Source organism: Eleginops maclovinus, chromosome 15, assembly GCF_036324505.1.
Source record: "Eleginops maclovinus isolate JMC-PN-2008 ecotype Puerto Natales chromosome 15, JC_Emac_rtc_rv5, whole genome shotgun sequence".
Lineage (NCBI taxonomy): Eukaryota > Metazoa > Chordata > Actinopteri > Perciformes > Eleginopidae > Eleginops > Eleginops maclovinus.
The window spans coordinates 635,192-653,945 of NC_086363.1; the positions used below are offsets into that span (position 1 = coordinate 635,192).

The following is an 18,754-nucleotide window of genomic DNA, read 5'->3' on the forward strand; positions in this document are numbered from 1 at the left end:
GCTTCTGTTCATTTAAGTTGTGCTGCTTCTGCTGTGCATGAGCATCACAGGCTCGCTATTTCAGCCCGACTGTGTTTCACCATCTGTGGGCTTCCATCACACACTGTCTGTTATTCCCTCCTATCATCTGCACCTTTCGGTCTCTCTCAAACTCCCTCCCAGAGACTCACTTTCTGCAGCAAATGTGTGTATTGTGTACATGCAATGAATCTGAAGTAGTAAAGCAGTGCAGATCTTTTTTTAGGAATCCTGCAGCAGTCCAGCAGATAATGGAATGTCATCAGCGTGTGTGTTATCTTTATATAGTACATGTTTGATGCACTTCAGTGACAGTGAACTGATGTTTAAAGGGTCCCTCTCCTGCAGTTTGTTCTGTAGCTAAAATCCCAAAGTTCCCTCCAGAATGAGTTTCACTTTTTCATCCTTTGGATTTTTTTCCGATTTTCTCTTTTTTTCTTAGAATTAAGAAATTATATATTATTTGGATTTGTGCCAGATTTCCAGTTTAGCACCTCTCCTTTTCTTTCATCAGAATTTCACTTTTCCTGATAATTTCACAGTTTCTCAGAATTTCACTTTTTTCTTCACAATTTAATTTGTCCCAGATTTTCACTGGGCTCTGGTTTCAGACAGAGGGTGAAAAGAGGAGCTGCAGCAGCGGCAGTCTGAGAAACATAAAGAGCTTTCTGAACATTAAAGCATGGAGACATGTCCCAAGAGAGACACAGAGCATGGAGACATGTCCCAGGAGAGACACAGAGCATGGAGACATGTCCCAGTAGAGACACAGAGCATGGAGACATGTCCCAGGAGAGACACAGAGCATGGAGACATGTCCCAGGAGAGACACAGAGCATGGAGACATGTCCCAGGAGAGACACAGAGCATGGAGACATGTCCCAGGAGAGACACAGAGCATGGAGACATGTCCCAGGAGAGACACAGAGCATGGAGACATGTCCCAGGAGAGACACAGAGCATGGAGACATGTCCCAGGAGAGTCTCTATACATTATTTCTACCTGAGCAGAATATGTCCTCTTAAGGAAATCTGATGCTGACAGTTTGAATGTGCCTCTCTCTCCCTCTCTCTCTCACTGATTGTCTCCCTCCAGGTGCAGTCTCTCTCCCAGGTGTTCTCAATCACCACCCAGAGGCTGCAGCACAGGCCGGAGCGAAGCTGAAGATATTTCTCTCAATAGAGGAATTTAAAAAGGAAAGGCATGGGTCGCAGGTCAAGTCCATCCCACTGGAAGGTGTCTAAAGGGGAACTTCGAAGCTGCACCGACTCTCAACTTTTATTCTCTCTACCTTTCAAGGCTGAACACTCGCCTGCCGGATGCGTCTCACCAAACAAATCCTGTCCCATTAGTGCAGAAAACAAAGCCCTGTTTTGGCTCTGACCTCCAAACTGATTTATTCTTCACCATGTAGTCCCTCCGTGTACTCGTTCGGAGGAAATCTAGTGGCCTTGCAAGAAAGCAACTGTATGACATTGTTCAAGCTCAATCTAATTGTGATCCACACACAACTTCTGCACTTATAAGGAGCGCTTTATTTCTAAGATTTCAGCGGTGTCAGATATGTCACTGTACCCTAAGGGAGTGTAAGTGACACTCAATCTAAAAATGTCTTAGAAAAATAATGCTTATTAAGGCAATCATGCACTAATGGTTTTTAAGTACCTGAAACGCCCGGCGCTGAAGAAGTTGCAAGAAGGGCATTCTGAGGAGAAAGAGAAAATGAGTGGCGGTTAAGATTGAGGACATGACGTCTGTGGAGGGCCGAGCCAGGGTCTCTAATCAGCAGTAACACAATTGAACTCCATCCAGACGTTTGATGAAGGAGCCGTTTGCAGAGGCAATCAAAGAAAAGCCACCGGTGGATGTTCCTCCATCAATCCCCGGACTTCTCTTCACTGGTGGACAGTTTCAGCAACGCCCCTTTGGTGGACTCTTAAATCAGGACACATTTCAAACACACTCAGGATTTAGGTGGGAAGTCAAAACCTGGAACTGTTTATTATCTTTATCCAGTAACTTCCTCGGCTTTAAAAAGCAGCCAGGGAAACATCCCCGAAATATGATCTATTTCAGAAGAGAGTGAGTCGAGTCATCAGTATGTAGAGTCTCTACTTTAAAGAGTCCTCTCCTGCTGATGTTAGCGTCTCTACTTTAAAGAGTCCTCTCCTGCTGATGTTCAGGTGTATATCAGTATGTAGAGTCTCTACTTTAAAGAGTCCTCTCCTGCTGATGTTCAGGTGTATATCAGTATGTAGTGTCTCTACTTTAAAGAGTCCTCTCCTGCTGATGTTCAGGTGTATATCAGTATGTAGTGTCTCTACTTTAAAGAGTCCTCTCCTGCTGATGTTCAGGTGTATATCAGTATGTAGAGTCTCTACTTTAAAGAGTCCTCTCCTGCTGATGTTCAGGTGTATATCAGTATGTAGAGTCTCTACTTTAAAGAGTCCTCTCCTGCTGATGTTCAGGTGTATATCAGTATGTAGTGTCTCTACTTTAAAGAGTCCTCTCCTGCTGATGTTCAGGTGTATATCAGTATGTAGAGTCTCTACTTTAAAGAGTCCTCTCCTGCTGATGTTCAGGTGTATATCAGTATGTAGCGTCTCTACTTTAAAGAGTCCTCTCCTGCTGATGTTCAGGTGTATATCAGTATGTAGTGTCTCTACTTTAAAGAGTCCTCTCCTGCTGATGTTCAGGTGTATATCAGTCTGTAGCGTCTCTACTTTAAAGAGTCCTCTCCTGCTGATGTTCAGGTGTATATCAGTATGTAGAGTCTCTACTTTAAAGAGTCCTCTCCTGCTGATGTTCAGGTGTGTATCAGTGTGTAGCGTCCGTCCTTTAGATTCCTTTTGTCACGTTTCCACACTGCAGGCTCTCCTCCGAACGTGCCTCTTGAAAAAGGGGACAGCTGGAGATAAGTCATCTGAAAGCAGGAGCAGTTAGAACATGTAAAGTGCTTCTGTCCCCCGCTGGATCTTACTTCCTGTCTCACTCCTTTTCATACAGACTGTGGCGGCAGGGCTCTGTGTGAAGGCCTCCGAGCCCCCGTCCCTCACCATGGCTTTGTTCCCTCCACTAAGCTGAAGTGCTAAATGAAATTAGTGGCTGCATCCTCCTGATGGATGTTATCCGGCCTCTGTTCCGCTGCGCCACAGTAAACCAACCTGACTCTCTAAACTGTGTTTATTGGGCTGCTTAAGCGCGATATTGATCGGCCCTTTAGAGAGGCTGTGTCTCCTAAATGAGCTTGTACCACCTGGCATTTAAAGTGCAACTCTAGTGAGTATGTTGTGCGGTCTGAAACAGACACTGAATGAAATGACTGCAGTTTGTATGAAAGGGAATGTCTGTAGCCACAGATGATTGCCAATGATTCTCTGGGAGGTTTTTGTTTTGCAGCACAAAACGTTTTATTCAGTCATCAAACAACCTCTGATTCAGCCACATTTCACCTTCATCAATTCACCGGGGAAGAGTCCTGACAGGAGGTATGAAGACACAACAAAACAGCTGAGGACCTCACAATGCCAAAGCAAGGCATGCTGTGTCAGAGGAGGAGAAAATGCATGTGGCATTTGTCCATTTGTACAGCGAGAGTAAGCCATGACAGGTGTTGTCATCCAAAGAGACAGGTATGCCCTCGAGAGCTGCTGATGAACACGACTCAAACTGGACGATCATCGCCACTTCATAAGCAATACACTCTCCCCCCCCCCCCCCCCCCCCCCAAAGCAGGAGCCCAGGATGGGGGGGGGGGGGGGTGTTTTACATCATCCTTTACCATGCTTTGTGTTTTCCAGAGGGGTTGCACACTTCGGAGGGGTACAGACACCGTGGTGATGAGCAGGCGCTGCTGTGCTGCCTCACATCCTGCAGCAGCAGACTGATTTCAGTTTCTCAGGTGTTTATTATCCGTCTTCTGTTGAGCGTTTCAGACCTCGGTGTTTAGAATACTTCACATGTTGCTTTTAATATTGCCTTTGACCTTATTGGTTGGGAGAGCAGATGTGATTGGCTTGTGGGAATCGAGAGGAAGTGATAGGTTTAGCTGGGGAGGGAACGAGTGCTGATTGGAGGGGGAGCGTAGAGACAGGATATAGAGACGGTCTTCCCGGTTGAACTTACGCTGAGCTTCAAATGTTATGCAAAGTCTAATAAGCAAAGTAAAAGGTTTGTCTGGCCAAAAAAATTAATCCATATCCTCGTTAATATTCCTTAAAGGGACCTCTACTCCCCCTCCCTTATTAAAAATCCAGATGCATGTGGATACGAGTCAGGTGTTTGGTTATCAGCTTCTACTCTAACAGTTCAGTACCATAGACTGTATATATAGTCTATGTTCAGTACCTATTGAAGGATGTCAGAAACACAGGTCAGGATGAGGAGACGGTTCAGTGGGGCGCTGCAGCAGCAGATCGGAGGTTCAGTATGAAGTATGTAGGAAATGCTCATTTATTCGAAGCCCAGGAGTCGATTCAAAAGAAACGAAGTGAAGCTCCTCTCATAAGTTTTAAAGGAGTGTTTAATAAAAGGATGCAGCAGTAGGTTTACAAAAGCTTCACAGCTGTGGCTCAATAGCCCGGGACACGCGTCCACAGGCCACTGACTGAGTGGAGCTCAGCAGTAGTTCCTGTCTGGCGGTCCGGAACAAAAGAGAGCTCGGTTCTACAATACAAACATGTTTTACAGAACCACCCCTTTCCCGCCATACAATAAACAACTTCAAAATAAGACGTGCTCCGCTCTCGTGCTCTCATTGGTTGGCAGCGGGGGGCTGGATCCTGTTGGCCGCTTGTCACATGGGGTTCTCCGGACTCTTCTATTGGCTGACGTCGTCGAGGGCGGGTCCTCTTATGACGTCACCGTCGCCATCTTGTTAGTGATGTCCTGAAGCTGCGATATTCTATTATGCAATCCTTCTGAGGTTTATCAGTTATTAAACAGGCAACTGTATCATTGCAGCATCAATGAGTGAGAGGTAGAGGCGGTGTGTTTAGTATGTAACTCCACGCGTCCTTCTCCCTCTACTCATATATACAATACAATATTAGCTACATGCTATCTGAGGCTAAAAACAACATCCGGTAATACTACCGGAATTGGACAAATATGATCCGTCCAGAAACAGTGAACTATCTTTTAATGTTCCGCTCCAATATATTGATTATTTCTAACGAGTACGAGTCCTGCACGGCGCACAGGGTTTCAGAAGATCAACCAGCCAGAGAGCGCAGCCAGCCCGAGCTCTTTGATGAACCACCGTCCTCCCTGCTCCTTAAAGGTTCTCCATCATTGTGACATCCTCCTGTCGTACGGGATCCCGAGCTTTTAATATTAGCAGGAGCTGTGAGGTGGGGCTCCCTGGGAACATCCACCGGCTTTATAACCAGTGGAGATCTGACAGCACAGGCGGAGCTCTCCACAGAAATACGTGTTTTACTGTAAAATACATAAAGACTCAGCTCCGGCTGTGATACAGTCTCTATAACACACATTGATTTCAAGCATCTGCCAACCTTTATTCAGCTTTATGTATAGAGCATCCACATGCTGCTGGAAATACACAGCATTACTTCACACTTTACACAGTTTCTACAAAACAAGTTCAGACCTGAGGAGGTTACTGAATATATTTGACAAAAAGAGAGAAAAACCTTTCCGACAGTAAAGACAGAATCAGTGAGACAAATGTTAACCAAAGAGAAGCCTCATTTTAAACCACTAACATTTAAACCACAGGACAGGAAGTGATCTCCTCCTACAGAGGACACAGAGACACTGAGGATTCATGCCAGAGCCTAAACCCAGCACAGAGAGGTTCAGTGAATGTGGTTCTGAAGGTGTGGAGGTGGATCAGTGTGTCAGAGGAGACTCTGTAGAAGGACAGAGAGCCAGCAGGATGATCCAGATACACTGCTACTCTACCAGAGGAGGGGCGGGGGGAGGAGGAGGAGGAGGAGGAGGGGGAGGAGGAGGAACAAGAAGAAGAGGAGATTAATGTTTCTCTCTTATTGTGCCAGGCAGAGTAACGTCCAGCAGAGCAATACAGACTCCAGGACTGATCATTATGTCCAAACAGACAGTCCTCTCTCTCTCCTCTCCTGCTGATTCCTCTGTAAGTCACTGATATATCAACCCCTCCTCTCCACTCGACCTCCCAGTAACAGCGACCAGTCAGAGCTTCTCTACACATCAGCTGAAACCAGTAGTGAAACCTCTCTGGATGATCAGGATATGGCTGCTTCTCTCTCACACTGTGTCACCTTCCTGTTGTCATCAGACAGTTTGAGTTTCTCTGAGCTGTGTTTGAGTCCAGAGAGAGTCCACAGGAGTCTGAAGAGAGACACAGACAGCAGTTCATCATCAGACACAGTCTCAGTCTGTGTACTGATGTTGTTCATCTCTCTGTGATGAAATGTATAATGTCATCAGATATGTTTTAGTCATTACATCTGAAATGGAAACTGACTGATTGAATCCACACTTACACTTCCTCACACCTGGTTTTAACCTCTGCTCTCCACCATGGTCCAGCCTGGAGGAAGAAACACAGTCAGGATGATTTACTATCCAACATGAGTCCAGCTGCTGCTCAACATGGAGCAGAGCTCTGTCAGTGGGTCAGAGAAGCAGGAAGTAAACTAAAGTAAATGCTCCTGATAGAAGTGAAATGGTTTGAGAGTAAATCAATATTATACCAATAAAAAACTAAAACTAAATGATCTTAAGCGATCTCAGGATATTCATAGATGTTCTAAGATGAATTGAAAGACAGAAGAAGGCATGACATGGACAAGTAAATATTATTGAGCAAAGATTTCAACCCCTTTAAATTACTGTTACAAGTATGAACTCAGAATAATGTTAAGCAGGGAAACTGTTCCCTTTGCTTTTAAAAACATTTTATTAAATTCATAAGGACCCCTAATCCCAAAACATGATGTCTTCCCTTTACCTAAGGGTCTCCTTTCCCCCTCCAGGGGGTTCCTCCAGCCCAGCAGCCCGCAGCTTCCCCCTGATCCCGGGAAAGTTAAAAGCTCAGGTCCACTCTCTCAGATGGGGGGTTTGGGGGGGGAAGCTCAAGCAAACCAGAGAAACACAGCCCCCCCTAGCCCCAACACCTGCCCGGGGGAACCGGGAAAACCCGGGGGAAATTTAAAAAAGGGCAAATAAAAAATTTAAAAAAAAACCAAGGGGAAAAACTTTTTTTAACTAAAACCAAAAGCGGATAAGCAGGTTTAAATTTAAAACTTTTAAAAAAAGTTTCCTAACCTGAGAGTCCCCAGTTCACGGGGGAGGACTCTCCAGCCCCAGCAACAGCGGGGGCTTCCCCTTCCTGAATCCTGCGGGTCGTTGCCCCAGTCCAGCTCTCTAGCCTAGAGGACTGGGGCTGAAATTTGAGGACAAACTGAAACGGGTTTCCCTTTAGCCAAAACGGGCCTAAAAAAGGGAACCGGACCCAAAAAAGGAAAATAAATTGAAATCCGGTTTTTGGGAAAAGTTTTTGGATTTATCAAAAAACTTAAAATTTAATTTAAGGGTTGAAAAAGCAGTTTGGGAAAAAGGGTAAAAAAAGGGGGGGGGGGGGGTTTAAAACAAAAAAAGTTTTGTGCCTGCCCTTTAAAAAGAGTCCCAGTTAACAAGGGACTCTCCAGCCCCAGCAGCCCCGCATTTCCACTCCTAAATCCTGCGGGTCGTTTTTCCTCAGGTCCAGCTCCCGGGCAGGGACGGGGAGCTGAGGACTGAGGCCCGGAGCAAAACACCCTTCCCTCTGCCCGGGTTTAACAGCCGGGGAAACCCCTTAAAAAGAAAGGAACACAGGACCCCTTTCCTTTTTAATTTTAAAAAAGGTTTAAAATTTCAATATGTTAAAAAGCACAGCGTTTTCTATTTCCTCTGTCCTTTTAAACTTTACATTTCACTATTTCTTTTGTAAATCGTCACCCTAATTAAGACAAAATGAAAATTATTGACTCCTTTGGCAAAAAAATTCATCTGATTATTGCCTTTGCCCTGTTGTTTTTTTTGGGTTTTGATGACAAGAAACCAACTGAAACAACAGAAGCAATATTTTTAAATTGATTGACAAAACCCCTCTGACACTTTAGAAATCAGTCGAACTCTGACCTGAGAGTCTCCAGTTCACAGTGAGGACTCTGCAGTCCAGCAGACAGCAGCTTCACTCCTGAATCCTGCAGGTCGTTGTCTCTCAGGTCCAGCTCTCTCAGACTAGAGGACTGGGAGCTGAGGACTGAGGACAGAGCTGCACAGCTTCTCTCTGACAGGTTACAGTCACTCAGCCTGGGGAAGGATTAACAATTAACAGATCAAACTGTTTTATTCTCATGTCTTAAACTGATCATAGTTATTGGTTGTTTCTATATCCACTCACAGAGCTTTGTTGGAGGCTTTGACCACTGCAGCAGCCTCAGGAGAGCCTCCTCTGAAGCAGAGTATTTCTGCAGGTCAAACACGTCCAGATCTTCTCCTGATGACAGTAAGATGAAGACCAGAGCTGACCACTGAGCAGGAGACAGATCATCTGTGGAGAGACTTCCTGAACTCAGGGACTGTTGTATCTGCTCCACCAGAGAACGATCCTTCAGTTCATTCAGACAGTGGAACAGGTTGATGCTCCTCTCTGGAGACAGATCCTCTTCTATCTTCTTTTGATGTACTGGACTGTTTTCTGGTTGGGTCTCTGAGCTACTTCCTGTCTGTGTCAGCAGCCCTCGTAGGAGTTTCTGATTGGTCTGCAGTGAAAGACCCAGGAGGAAGCGGAGGGAACAAGTCCAGGTGTCCGTTTGGACTCTGTAAGGCCTGGTCCACAGCTCTCTGGTAGAGATGTGTTAGTTTGGGTTTGTCTCTGAAGGACTTTGGTCAGGCAGAAGGTTGTTGGTTCTTCTGACAGCAGGATGACTCCAGACTTGCTGAAGGTCAGATGGACATGAAGAGCAGCCAGAAACTCCTGAACGCTCAGATGGACGAAGCAGAACACCTGGGTCCTGGTACAGTCCTCTCTCCTCTCTAAAGACCTGTGTGAACACTCCTGAGTACACTGAGGCTGCTCTGATATCGATGCCACACTCTGTCAGGTCGGACTCATAGAAGATCAGGTGGCCTTTCTGCAGCTGCTCAAAAGCCAGTTTTCCCAGAGACTTCTATCAATTTTCCCTGCTCTTTTGGACTCCAGTGGGATCTGCCCAAACCCTCCATCAAAACTGATGTTTTTCACTTTGGACAAAACCACCGGGAAAGTGGATGAAACATCCAGTCGGGGTTCTTGGCAGGCTCTCCCCTCCCTCTCTGGCCCTTCGGGCACCTCCCCAGAACGAAAGCAAGATCCAGCAGAAGACTGGGATGTGTAAACATGATGTGGGAGGCTTCGTGGGGGTCTTGATGTGGGAGGAGGGGTGCCGGCCTGCCCTGTTTCTCTGAACCTCTTCCCTAAAGTACTCCTCCTTCTGGGGTCAGTAAACCCTCGGACCATCTGTCACCAGCCCACACACTCGGAGGGATCTGATTGGCTGCTGCCGCCCGTGTGGTTATCCAAGGCAAGCAGAGGGAAGCAGCTTCCCCCATTGGGGGTTTGTCAGCACACATCCACTGAGGTGGACTCTGTGACATCAGTCGGGCCCCTTCAGTTTTTTGGGGAAGTCCAGAGGAAGTACGACACCCCATCCAAAACCTTCAAAAAAGAAAAAACAACCGGGAACTGTTTAAAAACTGCAAAACCCCGGGCGTCCTCGGGTTTCGGGGAAAGAAGTAAATAACAAGCCCTCCAATTTTGTACTGGTTTTTCCCCCACCCACATTCAGCCTCTAAAGGGAAGGGGAAAATGTAAAACTGGATTCCGGTGGGCTTTCCTTCAGCCCATCCAGAGTAAAACTTCTGATTTTGGGAACGGGTTTTTCCCAATGCCAGCCACTCCCTTTTCACACTGCTCTAAAGGTGCATCTCTTCCAGGTAAAGGTTTTAAAAAGAGCTCTTCTTGTCTGTTTGGGGGTTTTCTGTCTTTTTTTGTTTCCTGGATGCTTTTTAAATCTTCTGACCCCCCCCATGTTCCTCTTTTGACCTCTGCACCCCCCCCCTCTTGATGAAAGCTCTGGGGAAAATCGGTTCAAAGGGGGGGTTTCCTGTTTTACCCAATGCCCTAAAACCCCCCACTGGAACTTCTCCTTCAGGAGGGACTTGATTTTAAAGCACAAAAACTAAAGGCTTCGGTTCCTGGAAAGGGTAAATATAAAAGGAAAATTAGAGGGGGGATTTTTTCCCCCCATTTCATGTTAAATCTGTTAATCCCCCCTTCTGTGCTCTGCAACGAAAAAGCCAGCTCCTCCGCTTAAAGCCCCTAAAGGAAGTGCAGTGTGATTTCCCCAAATCCTTTTCGCTGCCCTCGGGTTTTCCTTTTCATTCCCCCTCCCCCCCCCTTGACTCCCTGAGCTTTGTGGGTAATCTGAACTCAGTACTCTCTGGATCTTCTTCAGCTCGTCCTCCACAAATCTGCTGATGTTCTCCTGGAGCAGCTGGAACAGAATCAGATGTAGAGGTTAACTGGTAGAAGTCAACATCAGCTGCTTCTCTACTGAGTGTGTGTCTGCTGGAGTCAGCAGGAGGAGCTGTGCTGGTTCATTTACTCACCATAAATATGGAGTCCAGGTCAGGGTGATGCTGCTGGGCAGACTGACCCCTGGGGGCCTTTAGTCTCTGCAGAGGTTCTCTGTGAAGATGATTTTGAACATGTACAAACACTGAGAGTTATATGTGATGTGTTAATGGATCCTCTTCAAACAGGACACACACTTAAACACTAGCCTGCTCTTTAGGATTCTCTCTGGGTAAATACTGTTCAGAAATACTTCATTAAGCTGTTTATAATTCAGGTGAATCTTTCTATACAGCTCTCTGAAGTGGTCCCTCTGCATGGATCCACAGCTGGATGTACGGTAGACTGGACTCTGTTCTGGGATCCTGAACCACAAACACTGATGAATGTGATGGAGATCAAACGCTGCTGAGGATACTGTTGGATTCCCAGGATTTTTAAAACGGGCAACAACAAAGACACTTCCATTTTTCTTTTTTTTCCCCTTTTGGCCCAAACAGATGCTCTAAAACTTTAAACCAATAGGTTAAACCAAAACCATAGCCCCCCGGTAAACTCTTCATGGCCCCCAAGCTGGGCCCAGCCCAAATTTTTTTCCCCTGGGAAAGAAAACACAAAAAAATGAAAAAATTGAAAATTCTGAAAAAGATTTTAAACCAAATTCCTGTGAGGTTCACTTTAAATTCTGATCAGAGGGGGGGTCCACTTTGACTTCAGCAGGGGCAACATCCTCTGGAGACTCAAAATGGAAACTGTGGGGGGGTCCAGGCCAGGGCAAATTGTTGTCCTCAATGATTCCAAAACAGAGTCGGGACCTGCAAAACAAACACCCCCACCGGCTCACACGTTTTTCCCCCTCGCGCAAACGACTTCCCCAAACCCGCAAGGACTTGAGAGAGCTTAAATCGAAACAAACACAACAAAATTCAACTTAAACCAATAACACTGGAAGGGGAAACAAGGGGAGAGGATTTAATTGGGTACCCCAACCCAAAAAAAAAACCTTTGGGGGGGGGGGGCTTAAAAAGAACCTTTTTTAAACCCCTTGGTTATACATCCACTTGGGAAAGGATTTTTGGGGGCAGAGTAGTCAAAAAGGCATGCGGGTTTTCAGACCCCACACACTGCAACCAGCTGGGAGTCGAACATCCCCGGGATTTTGGGTCCCGGACAGGAAACAAGTGACCCCCAAAATGCGTCACACAGCCCCCAGATTCCCCCCGACACACATTTTATGAAACAAAACCCCAAAGAAGGCGCTATAACATTTCCCGGGCTTTTCCCTTTTTAAAGATTGAAAAAGGGAACCCCCTCCGTTTCCCCTTTGGGCCGGAAACTGTTAGCGGTTTTGACTCTTGATAGGGAAATCAGATTACAGTCAAACTGCTGCCAAAAAATGCACCAATTTTCAAGGAAGTCTTTTTTAAAAACCCCTTCCCCCTTTAACCGAGGGGAAATTTTTTCCACAAACTTTAAAAATAAATCATCCTGCCATTTTCACGTGGTTCAGGGCCCAAATTATCCTGATGATCAAAAATAAAACAATTCCTCTGGATCCTCTCCCGATGAACTGATTGAATTTTGGGTGGGGAAAATCGTGGGTTGGGTCAGTAAAAAAAAACTTTGGGTTTTGTTTAAAACCCCCCAAAATTTTTTCCTTTTTAAAAAGGCATTTTAAAACAAATTTCCCCCCTGCTGAATACCCTTCAGGTGAACTTTAGAGAAACCCTTTATGGAGGAAGGAAAAAACCCGCTCATTTCTTCCCCCATCAGTCAGAAAAACCCCGTCAGTCCAAAAGGTTTATGAAGTTTTTACTAGCTGTCCCCCTAGGGGGACTAAAAACCCCCCTAAAGGGAAAAAAATCAGTGTGGGACTTAATTCCCAGGAAACCAACATCAAAATTTTACTTTTGACCGAAATGACGAAACCTTTTCCAGCATTTGGCAAAATGGTTTTTACTTTGAAAAACATCCAGAGGGGTCAGGGACATTTTTTTGCGTCTCGTGAGAGGAAAACCCTGTCCCCTTTTTTTACAGAAACTAAGCTAAACGTTGGATTTTTTGACTGACAGGTTTCAGAAAAGCCGACAGAAAAAACTTTAAAATGACGTTTGGGTTTCTGCAGTTTCAAGCTGAAACTAAAAGCAGTAATGGGCCCCCCCCCCCAAAACCCCAAAATTCAAATCCCCCAAAAAACCCAGCACTTTCCCAAAGCTCCATCAAACAGTTTTAGATACAAAGGCAGCTAACAAGGGGCACGGAGCGCCTCGGGCTGCACTAAACATTAACAGCAGGAAAATGAAGGGGGCCCCTTTGGCCCCACAAATGAAGGGTGGAAGGGCAAACCCTGAACTTTTTAAAATCACGGCTGCTATCTTTTTCTCTCAGTGTTTTTTTTTAAACTTTTCATCACGGATCGGGAAACTTTTGGGCCCCGGGGAAACCCCCCCGCAAATTTTTTCTTAAGACTCAGATTACAATCAAACGCCAAACCCGTCAAGGGAAACTTTCAAAGCAACCTTCCCGGAAAACCCCCCAGGCAAACTCCCCCAACCAAAAAAAGATATAGAACCCGCAGCATTTGGTTCTGTCCATTCAAACAGGGATTCAGAATCATTGATCAAAGTGATGCTGATGATCAATCATTTACAGATTCCTCTGGGAGGATTCTCTCCGGATGAGTTCTTCAGTCAGAAACCCAGTCAGTAGCAGAGGTGATGTAGTTCTACTAGCTGTCCACTAGGTGTGCTAACAGACCCTCTAATGGAGTAAAGCTCAGCACTAACACCTGATGGAGCAGTGTGGATATCCTGCATGTGGGCCTGATCAGACAGAACATTTAGCCGACGCTGTGATCCAAAGTGCCTAAAGACGTACAATAAATGGATCAAACTATGAACATCAAACTCAGGCACATTAACTTCAAACAACCCAAACTGTTTCAGAGTACTCAATACACAATGAGAAGTGTGTTTATTTTCTGACCAAGGCTCACATCGTCAATACATTACATTGCTCTACCGCAGGGGTGCCCAACCTTTTTTGAACCAAGATCTACTTTTAAAGTTGATAGTGTGTCGAGATCTACCAAGCCATATCGAAAGCCATAGCGTAGCCACAATTAATTGTGCACCTATAATAACACACCATGTTCTGACACAAAATCAAGTTTGAAAAAAAACAAAAAAAAAAAATAATTTAAAAATTGGTTGTTTTGGGGGTAAATTTTTATTTTCCGGGGAAAGGGGGTTTTTTCCCCAAGTCGGCAAAAAAAAGGACTGGGGGGCCCGGGGAAACAAAAACAACCCCCCTTTCCCCCAATTTAAATACAATGCCTTTTTAATTCCGGGTTGGAAAAGTGGTTTCTTCTCTACTTAAAAAGGGGCCCCCCCCCGCCCCCTTAAAAGGAGGAACCCTCCCCCCCAAAGGGGGGGGGGGGGAAGGGGGGGGGTGGGGGGGGGGGGGGGGGGGGGGGGTGGGGGGGGGGGGGGGGCCCCGGGGCCCGGGTTTTAAGAGGGGGAAAGGGGGGGTCATCAGTTAATTTTGGAAAACTGTTTTTTTGGACCCTTAAATTTATTTTCATATGTGAACCCCCCGGGAACTCACCAAACTTTTGTAAAACCCCTCTGCATTTTTTTTTCCCTTAAATTTTGGGGGGTTTCTTTTCCTTTTTTCTTCAAAAAAAAAAACCCAAATTTGCCCCAAAATTGTTCCGGAAAAACAAAAAAAATTTTAAAAGACCCAAAAAAAACAATAGGGCCCCTTTGGCCCCCCCCAAAAAAAAAACCCAAAAAAACCAAAACAAAATGGATTAAAGGGGCTTTGGCCAAGGGGGAAAAACCCCCCCTCCAAACCCCGGGGTCAACCATCATTTCCTTTAATTTTCTTTTTCCCCAAAATTTTTCCTTCCGCCAAATTCCCTTTTTCAAAACCGCCCCGTTAACAAGAAAAAACTCCTTGGGGTACTGGTTTAATCCTTGGGGAAAAAACCCCGACAAAAATTCCCCCTTTTTCCCCCTTTTTTTAAAAATTTTCGCCTTCTTTGCCAAAAAATTTTTCACAAACTCACCATCCTTTAAAAAATTTTTTTCCTTTTGCAAGGCCCCCCCCCGACACGATAAGAAACTGTGGTGCAGACTTTCCCCGTGGGTATTGGGCCTGGTAAAAATGGACTGTTGTGCTGCTAGCTGACTTTTCAATTCCTTGACTTTTCGGGCGCGCAGTGGAGATTTGTTTTAGTAGATGATGTCATCACTAAAATGTAACTAGCTCAATAAAGTCTGATGAGTGACTGAATATGGTATCGAAAAACAAATGGTGTCGGCTGTCTGGGGCCCTCTCCCCGCTCACAAAGGGGGAAATGGTTCAGTCCTCCCCCCACTAGGATTCCTCTCGTTATGCTTTTGTGCTACGCTCCTGGTGAGGAGGGCCGAGCCTATATGCCGAACTCAAACTATATGCTGCTTCTGATACAAACAGTATACAGAAACACGTGAGTGGTCTGACTGAACTACTACGAGAAGCAAACCCGTGGTTCGGAGAATATGTACGTTGTTACGTGAATGCAGATACAGACTTTATTCACAGCAACGTTCTCCATACTAAACAAAATGTACTCATGAACAAGTTTTCTTCCACACCAAACTGTTTATGCACTTTGGGAGTATGGGAACATGTTTATGTAACAACCAGCAGATTGTATGACCAGAGTGACGAGAAAACCAGTGACACCAGTGTAAGTAGTGTCAGAAACCCAGTCAGAGGGAGAGAAATCAGACACCAGATGACGCTGTCCACTAAAGGGTGGTAGATGACCCTCTTATAAAATGAAGCTCAGAACTAGTGTTTGGTCTTTTGACACCAAGGTCCTCCTCCAGAAAGACAGGTGAACTGTCTGAGCGTCTGAAGAACTGTGGTTTGAGCAGCAGAGCTCTGGAGAGCGTTTCTCTCTACACCACTGAGAGAGAGTGTGGCAGCCGACTGCTCAGGACTACACACTGCTTCAAAGGAAAGACAGCAGCAGAAGCCATTGGACAGAACTACCACGACGTCATCACATTCACACCAGCTGCTGCAGAAGGAAAGCCTACAGCATCATGAAGCCACCAGCTACCCCAACCCCCCCTCACCATATGGAGCATGAAATCCCACAGCAGGGTGTCACCCACAACTTCTCTCCCCAGAGTCCGACGCTGAACATGTTCATGTCATGCTTCATGTATGTTGTGGTTACTGTGTATTGTGTACATATTGTGACGCTGTTGTCTGTGAGGGTGTGGGGGCAGAGGGCGCCACTGAGCACAAGCATCTCATTGTATTTTATTCCCCCTGACACTCAAGTTGAACTATGCCTCTTCAGCATATCTGAGGACCTGTGTTCATGTGTTCATCTTGTGAATGGACTCCCTTTAGTCCGGGTGGTACAATAAAGATGTTGGTGCAGAAGTGTGAGTGCTTTTATGAGTGGAATAGTAGAGCCGTGCACAATAATCACAATCCATTTATCATAGAGTGATCTTTGACAGAACAGATCCTTCCCCTCCTCAGTGAAACCTGCAGTGCTGTGATCTCCTCTGGCCTGTGTCCCCCTCAGATAACCTCTACCTCACAACACAGATCTAATCCCCCCCCCTGCAGAACTCTCGAACCTGCCCCACACGCCACACTCTGGACTCGTAACACTGAACTTAACTTTCCTGCACCCCCGCCCCCTGAACTGCGCTCTTTAACTGGACTGTTCTCAGTGACTAAGGACCAAACAGACCCCTCCCACACACTCAGTCCCATTCACTCCCCATGTGAACGCCCTGATTCCTCTCTGATTCAATAATTCTTTGAGGTTTTCTTCTTTAAATTCTCTTGTTTTGTTGATGTAATGGAGTCACGTTTTTCTGGTAATGGGTCCGTGACATGATTTGTTTGTCTGAGGTACTCAGTATTATTTGGGTTAAAAATACAGACATGCTACGCTGAGAGCTAACTGTTTGATTTTTGGATATCCTTTGGACCTTCAGGAGCTAGGTCACCGGGCTGTCCCTCTGCTCCTTTGTGACCGCATTTCATTTCCAGACGGATTGGCTATACCGAATATTCCTCAGTCTGGTGCCCACACTGTGTTCAACCCTTCAGGGATAAGAACTACGCTAATATAATGCCACATGTATGTCACATTTACCGTGTCATTAATATGATCTGCGGTTGAATCAGTTTGTGTTGGTGCCGCTCTCGGTTAAATGAGCGATTATCTCCCTGTTTCATTTTGAGAAATGTCTCCCCGTGTCTCTGTCTGCTCTCTCTCTTCCCGACTGTGTGATTGTCTGATGGTGTTCAGCTGCCGCCCTTGTGTTTTTGCTGGCCTCCCCCAGCTGTGTTTTGTCTCTGTGGTTAGTCCTCTGTGTTTATATGTCTGTCTTCCCTTGTGTGTTGTGTTGTGTCCTCATCAACCATTAGTTCTTGGATTCCTCTCTGATCCTGGATTGTCCACCACTGCACCACTCTGTTGTGATGTCTGCATTTGTCTCCACGTGTTCCGCTCTCCACCTGGACAATCAGGATTGAAAATAGCATTTCTAGGACCTTAACCCTAAAGAGATCTGAACTGAAGTCAACCTTCCTGCAGCTCTGTATGGACGTACCATCAGGCTGAATTTCAGCTTCCTCCAAACTCAGTGTTCCTTTATGATAGGAAGTCCTTTTTATCAGCTGGTAATCAGTAATAGGCTGCTTGTAAAGGTCAGACTCTGAACTCTGCTCTCTACCTGAGGAACACTGGCTGTAAACATGTTGATCCATTTCAAATGGACTGAATGAGCTGACCCTTGGTACTGCAACAAAACCTCTAACAATAAAACTAACGACACACAATTCCTGACAACAAGATAAAGTTGAACAGAAACACAACAGCTATCTTCTGCTGTCACTGACAACATGCAGCGAGACAGGAGGATACAACCCTATGGGAACTGTATTTGTTAGTAGGACGACTACAGCCGACTACAGCAGCAGCAGGAAGGCTGAACATGAACCAGAGGGAGGAGAAATTACAGTGGGTCGTCTGCCCAGGGCGTCCGGGAGGTTTTAGAAATAGCCCGGATTTCAGGACGAAACTTTTCTCACAACATAAAGAATATAACAAAAAACATCAGGATCTTTTAACCCGTCATACTGACCGTGCAGTAATGCCATCCAAAATAATATGACACAGTAGTACAAGTCCTTTGGGGTCCTCTGTCTGTCATTCAGGCCGGCTCTGTGTTTGTCTGGGCTTTGGCACGAGCGCATTTAGTGGAGCGATCCTGAGGAGCTCTGATAACTACAGCTCAGTGAGGGAAAGGACTCTGAGGGTTTAGAGTCTAAACTCTGGTTTAAACTTTAGATAGTTACTGTGAGTCTCAGTTATCTCAGTGGCTCTCAAACGGTTTGCTCCTCATTTATGTCAAATACAGTTTGAAAGGGGAGTGATTAGTAAGATGAATACAGTTTATAAAAACTAACTCCGTAACTTAAGATGAGAAACACGTTATAAGAGTTTACTGCTGCTTCACAGGAGGGGGGAGAGAGGGGGGAGAGAGGAGAGGCTGACAGATTCAGGAGCCCAAATATAAATGACTTCAATGATTGGTTATTGGTTGTGGTCACACTCTCAGGGTCTTTGATTATTGAAGGTATACGGTTCTGTTTCATATGGGTGATGAGACATGGACCCATGGATCTGATCTCTTCGTTGAGCCCTCAAAGTGCACCAGATGAAGCGTTTAAATCCTACATTTAAAAAAATCTTCCTGGGGGAGCATGCCCCCGGACCCCCCCAGAGGAACTGAGGTCACCCCCCCCTTATTAAAACAGGTTCACACGGCTAGGACCCTAAATACATTAGCACATTGTCTATAACACAGTGTGTCCAGATGGTGAGTAACATATTGGTCTGTTATAGCGAGTGTCACTCTCTGTTAATATATACAGGTCCAATGGTCGGGCTAAGCCCCCGATGTTACTAGATCCAAGAAACGCCCCTGGGGGAAATCCACTCAAGTCATGTCAACTACACTAACTCTAACCCTGGATGTATCTGAACTAGACTAACCCTAAAGTCTGCTGGACTAGTCTAACCCTAAACCTTAAGGCTTCTG

The 18,754-nt window shown here is 45.7% G+C and overlaps 1 pseudogene; it reads right to left on the bottom strand.

Annotated features, from left to right (window-relative positions):
* Nucleotides 1–5,513: 5,513 nt before the first annotated feature.
* Nucleotides 5,514–18,754, bottom strand: part of LOC134877196 (NACHT, LRR and PYD domains-containing protein 3-like) — a 17,009-nt pseudogene continuing 3,768 nt past the window's right edge.